Source organism: Alligator mississippiensis, chromosome 8, assembly GCF_030867095.1.
Source record: "Alligator mississippiensis isolate rAllMis1 chromosome 8, rAllMis1, whole genome shotgun sequence".
Lineage (NCBI taxonomy): Eukaryota > Metazoa > Chordata > Crocodylia > Alligatoridae > Alligator > Alligator mississippiensis.
Genome location: NC_081831.1, coordinates 25,723,387 through 25,729,654, shown reverse-complemented (window position 1 = coordinate 25,729,654; position 6,268 = coordinate 25,723,387). Strand labels below are relative to the sequence as shown.

General features: G+C 58.0%; 1 long non-coding RNA gene across 1 annotated transcript; it reads left to right on the top strand.

Moving 5' to 3' along the window:
* The first annotated feature begins 2,528 nt into the window (after window positions 1-2,528).
* LOC109280845 (uncharacterized) lies at window positions 2,529-5,939 on the top strand. Its single transcript, XR_002087290.2, has 3 exons — window positions 2,529-5,105; window positions 5,304-5,363; window positions 5,544-5,939. It is a non-coding gene; the product is annotated as an uncharacterized LOC109280845 (long non-coding RNA).
* Window positions 5,940-6,268: the final 329 nt, after the last annotated feature.

Genomic DNA, 6,268 nt, shown 5'->3' with positions numbered 1-6,268 from the left:
TCCTGTGAGCCAGCCCAGCCTGCAGAGCTGGGAGACAGGAGACGAGGGTGGTTCCTGGGCCCTGCAGCCCTCCTGCAAGTCTTAGCCCTGGTCTGGGGCCTCCAGGGGCTCAGCAAAGCTGGGTGTAGTGATCACAGGCCCCAGCTCTGGAGGCCTGAGCTGGGCATGAGGCTGGGCCAGGCTGGGCCCCTGCTTTCTTCACAACACTCCCCTCTGGGGCCAGCTGCCGCCCACTCCCAAGCTGGGCTGCTAGGATAGTTTACCTCTTCTTCCAACAAGGCCACCAGCCACCACCACTCCCCAGCAGACCACCCTCAAGAGGGTCTTACTGGTCCTCCCCAAGCTGGATGCATTTTGGAAAAGCCGCTCATTTAGTACAAGGGGGTTACACTGAGATTTCAGATCCTTCCATGTTGGGGTGATCCTAGCAGGTTCCTGCATCTTGCACTCATGACAAGCAGGCCCTTCCCAGCAGCTCAGCTCAATAGGAAAGCAGCTCATTCCCTGCAGGTGGATCCAGCCTAGGAAACAGTGTGCTCAGCAAAACCTGCACACAGGGAGAGCCCTTACAATGGGACCCTCCTGCCCTGGGATACGTGTTATGGCAGGTGTTTATAGCTCTTGTAGGGACAGGTAACAACACTTAATTACATGACAGTGGTAATGACTCAGATGATATCATAAAGCAGCTTGTTGTATATTTTCTATTAAATATTAAAGTTTTCTACTCTATATAAATATACAGTACAACAAAACCCTACTGCCCTGTGGGTACTCCTTGGCTAGAGAAAAACTTGGGGACATCACCCTGAGAGAAATGTGCCCTTGCTGAGGTGTTCAGCAGTCAGGAGCAGCCCTGATTTGTCGCTCTCTGACAGAAGCTACAACCATGGAGGCACTGAAGGTCTGAACTCGGTCTGGCCTTTGGACTCTCAGCAATCTGAGGCGGCTGTGCTGGGTCTAGGGCAGCCTCCACTCCTCCACCCTCTTGCCCAGGTGCCTGCTCTGACAGTCGTGGGGTGGTGGTCACATAAACCACCCCGCCAAGGAGAAGCCCTGACTGCTGGTTTCTGCCCTCACAGACATGGCCCTTCTTCAACTCCCTAGCCCTTTGTCTGTGGCCTGGTGGGGCACCGAGCTGTGCGGGGACAGGCGGGACAGCTGGCAGTTGGTCAGGTCCATGTTGGGGCAGGGTCTCCCAGCACAGCCGTGTCTGTTGAAGGACCGATGGGCACTCAGTGAAGGCCGTGGGGGGATGAGCCTGGCCGAGCAGGGCTGTGTCCATGAGGGGACGCTGGGGCCGTCCGTCATGGCCGTGGTGAGGGAATGTCCCAGAAGAGCAGGGTCAGCGCATGTGAGGACAGACGCAATTGGCCAGGGCCGCGGTGAAGACAGTTTCTGGCAGAGCAGGGCCGTGTCCATGAAGAGAAAGACCGACCGTTCATCGGGCTGTGGTGGGAAATGGCCTGGCAGGGTTGCGCTCCGTCCAGGAAGGGACAGGCAGGCTCCCCCGCGCCTGGGCCTGGTAGCACTGACTCTGGACACCCGCCATCACCATGAGGCAGGCGCCCGGCTGGAAGGGCACGGGGTCGTCCCGCTCCTCCTCTTCCAGCAGCTCCCACCCTGCTCCATGTCGCACGTGACCACGGGCCGTTCTCATCACAGCGCAGGTGGAAGTGGAAGGTGACATCGCTGTTCCCACAGTGCAGATTCACCGCGAACCGGCAATGGGATGAGAGGCCAGCGTGGCTCCCACGTGGGCAGGGTGGATGTGGCACCGCTCTGTGGAGGGCAGGGGATGGGCCGTGGGGCAGAGCCTGACAAGTACCAGGAGCTGGGGCCATTGCTTATGGCAGCGAGGAGCTGGCATTCGTTCTTCTCATCCATTCCTCCCAGCCCTGGTGTCATTTGCTGGACACGGAGTGCAACTGATTTCAGTATCTTCCTTTTCTTCTTCCTCTGTTGCATTGTGGGTGGCTTGGTGCTGAACTCACAGCTCTTCCTTCTCACGTTTCCTGCTTGGTGCATTTGCTCTTGTCATCGACTCCTTCCAGTCCTGGTGTCATGTGCTGGACATGGGTGGGGCAGGTGATTCAGGTATTTCCTCCACTTCTCCCTTGGCTGCAGCTGGTCCCAGGGTTACACCAGATGGGTCGGGTCCATGGGCTGCCCAGGAGGGACCACTGCACCTGGAGCAGGGGGTTCTGTTTTGGGTGGTGTGAGTCCTTCCCTGTGCCAGGGTGTGTAGGGGCTCAGCAGACAGGGCACTGCAGGGTGCCTGGGGGGCGAAGGGCAGCTACATGCTCCCTACATGGTCCATGGGAGGAGGGCCATGGTCCTCTTCCCCCACAGCAAAGGAGGCCACCCCCTCTCTGGCCATGGCCCATGGGAGGAGGTGACAGGTGATGGAGCCCTGCTGGCGGGAGATGCCTGGGACAGTAGGTAATGTCCATGTGGCAGGAGGGTGCAGGGCCCCCAGGTCAGTTCAGCACAGAGAGGGGGTGGCCTCCTTTGCTGTGGAGGATCTGTCTTCCATCTGCCCTGGGGGCTGCTAAGCACGTTTGAACCAGCTCCTCCTGTGCCTTGGCTGGGGGGTTCAGACAGGACTGATCCTGCCCTGGGCAGGGGCTGGACTAGACGAGCCCTCCTGAGGGCCCTGCCAGCCCAGCTCTGCTAGGGCTGTCTGATCTGCATGGGGTCCTGCCCCAGCCTGCTGCAGACCCTGAAACTCTGTGCCCATGACTCCTTGTGCCCATCCGAGCCTTCAGCCAGTGACTGTCCATGGAGAGGAGAAGGACCCGCTTGGTGTTAACCGTTTGGGGCAGAATCAGATCGTGCTTGGACACCTGAGGCCCAGTGAGAGGCCTTTTGTAGTCGGGGGAGGAGGGAGGGAGGGGAGGCAGGATGTGGCCCAGGGTCCCTGCCCGACTGCCATGTACAGGGCCTGGCACAAGCTGCTTTGTGATGTAGCTCCCATGTCACTCCATCGCCACAGAGACCAGGGATGGGCAGGGAATAAATCCTAGCCCCTGGTGCTTTCTGGTCAGTCTCAGCGCAACCCGAGAGACTCAGCTAAGGTGTAGGAAGAGGTTTGTTTGTTTGAGAGAGTTTAGAGTTTGGAGATTAGATTATATTAGATTAGATTAGACAGATTAGTAGCCAGTAGAGAGTTGTAGAGAGTTTAGAGATACTAGAGTAGATAGTAGTTAGGAGAGCAGATAGAAGGAGGAGATAAACTTTAGATAGATAGAGTTGAATAAAGTAGATAGAATAGATAATAGATCTTAGTGATGGTAGGTAGGGAAGAGCTCAGGTCCCCATGGTCTTGGGGTCCCAGCACTTGGTAGCTCGCTCCCATCACTCTCCCATTTCCAACCAGCTGCTCTGGCCCAGGCGGCAGGGAGAGACGGCCGAGAGATAGCCCAGCGAGGGTAAGGAGCCAGCAACACCTTGGGGGTTTGCAAGGAGGTGTGAGGCTGGCATGGGAGTTCCTGGTGCTCCAGCCTCCTGCTGGCATGAGGGTACTATGTGCTTGTGGTGGTGGCCGGGGCTGCTCGTTCCCTGCTCCCTGCCCTCTTAGCTCTTCAGCCAGAGGCCTCTGGTCCAGCTGAGCGGCGCTTCACACCATAAGGGAAGGAACTGGGATGGCCACGAGACTTCCTGAGCTCTGTGACCGTGGCTGTGGTCTGTGGTTGGGGCATGAACTGGCAGAGTCCTCCCCAGGGCCTTCTGCGTACCTGGGCATGGGCTGAGCAGAGCTTTCCTGGAAGCAGAGATGCTGTAGGCTGTTGATGGGTGGGAGCTTCAGGAACCATGGCTGGGTCAGCGCAGGCTTGGAAAAACCTGAAAGGTTCCCTGCAGGTGCACGAAGTGGCTTGCAGGCTGCTGGAGGAAAGGGATGGCAAGGGGGCTTCTGCTGAGCAGCTCTTCTCCTCCAGCTGCCCCAACTGCAGATACCCAGAGGATCTGGGTTGCAGCTGACCCCACAGCCTCCTCCTGGCAGACAGAGGCTGACAAACAGACCGGTCTGGGTGCAGCCCCCCCTGCTGCTGCACTCACAGTGCCAACAGGAAGAGGGGGAAGACGTGGGGACCACTGATGTGTGCAGGGCAAGAGCCAGGTGAGTGACTGTGAGGTGCTGGCAGAGCTCTGCCCTGAGCCTTGGACATGCAGGTGATAACCTGCTGAGCCCTCCCTACCCCAACCTGTCCCCTGGCCTGGCATGCCTCCTGCAAGAAAAGCCTCACCTTGGCCATGGGGACCAATCCAGTCCTGGCCCAGCCTTCCCTGTGCCATGCCCTGGCTGAGCGGTCTGAAATCCTCTCCCCAAAGACCCCTGCAATCCCTAGGTGCCCTGAGAGGCCAGGCTAGGACTCCTCTGGCTCCTGTCTCTGAGCATCTCCCAGTACTGGGACCTCTGGTATCTGTCTGATAGAGAAGGGGAAAAGGAGGCATGGACTATGGAGGGCTTTGCCCACAAGCCCTGGGTTTGTACAGACGTGTGTGCTTGAGGGGTGGTAGCATGGAGTTGCCCATGTGCTCTGGGGACGCATACAGAGGTACAAAGATGTTCATCTGGCAGAGATGTGTGTGTCCAGTGGGGTGCAGTGTGTACATATACATGTGAGCTCATGCTGGTGGCTGGCCTGTGTGTGTGCATGCATGTGAGGCCGTGTCCCCAGCAGGCACTCGCTGCTCCTCACAATGACTCTCCCATTCTTCCCCTCAACAGCTGCTGCGCCCCGAGACTCTGTGGCACAGACAGAAGCTGCCCACACTGGCCGTGCAGGGAGTGGTAGGTCCCCCAACTGGCAGTGCCCCAGGGCAGGGGCGGGCCAAATCCAGGGGCTTCCAGGCCTCCCTTATGGGCTCCCAGATGTGAGGGGCTCGGACCCTCGGTGTCAGTGGAGGGCACTGCTGCATGGCGACTGTCCCCTCTCCTTCTCTCCTAGGGCCTGGACAGAAGCCCTAAGAGCAGGGTCATGGTGGAGGCTCCACAGAAGAGAGCTGTGGCTCAGAGCAACCCAGCGCCCCGCACACACCAGCAGGGCCTGGGAAGATGGACACATTGGATACATCCTGCGCTGAAGTCCTTTGCGCCCCAAGTAATACTTGCTGCCCCAGCCCCTGGCAAACTGTGCCCCCATGCCCTGGGGCAGAGTGTGCTGTGTGTGTCTGTGTCAGGGACAGCAGTGTGTGTACATGTGTATATGTGCCTGCGAGCCTGTGCTGGTGGCTGCCATGTGCATGCACATGTGTGGGCCCATGTCCCCTGTATTGACTCCCTCATCCTTCCTCAACAGGATCTCATCCACGAGAGAGCAGGGCCCAGAGCAACCCCTAATCTGTCCATCAGGGGAGAGGTAGATTCATTGGTTGGCCATGCTCCCGCGGCTGGGGTGGGCCGTGTTCAGGGACCGGGGGTGCCCGGTGGGGCCCTGTGCCCTGCGGGAGTCCAGGGGCATGAAGGACTCAGACCCTTTGTGCCCAGGGCAGGGTACAGGTGGTGCGGTGACTGTCCCCTCTCACCTGGTCCATCCTAGAGCCTGGCAGCACTGTGGTGGCACCGTGGAGGTCTTGCTGACCTCTCTCCTCCCAAGCCTGGAGCACTGGCCCTGCCAGCACCAAGCAGGAAACACGGGAAGGAAGACCTGCAAGTTCAGCCCCAAGCTACCATCTATGCAGCCGAGGGAGAAGCAGAGGAAAATACCAAAATCAGCTGCCCCTCCGTTTCCAGCAAATGACACCAGGACTGGAAGTAGTCAATGACAAGAGGAAGCACCGGCTCCTCGCTTATCCCCAACGAAAGCGTACCCACAAGGCAGCAGAGTTTTTTTGTATCGTATTTTATATCAAATAGAAATCTTTACTATTTCAAAGGAAATACACAGCAGACTGTTAATGATATCGCCTGAGTCATTACCACTGTCACGTGATTAAATGTTGTCACTTGTCTCTACAAGAGCTATAAACACCTGCCAAGAACACATATCTCAGGGCAGGAGGGGCCTATTGTAAGGGCTCTCTCATACAAAATGTGGGTGTTTTTGCTGTCTCCTCACTGTTTCTTGGGGAGAGGGTGGAGGCACAGGGACTGGCTGGTTCAGAGGGTGGGGAATAGGTTGGGGGCCTTTCCCTTCTAGAGGGCACCAGCTATGGGCTGGTTGACTGTCATGGACTGTCCTTTTGCAAACACTGACAGAGCAGAGCTGGGTGAGCCCTGGCTCTCGATGGCAGAGGTCTAACAAATCTGTCCAGTGTCCCAGGG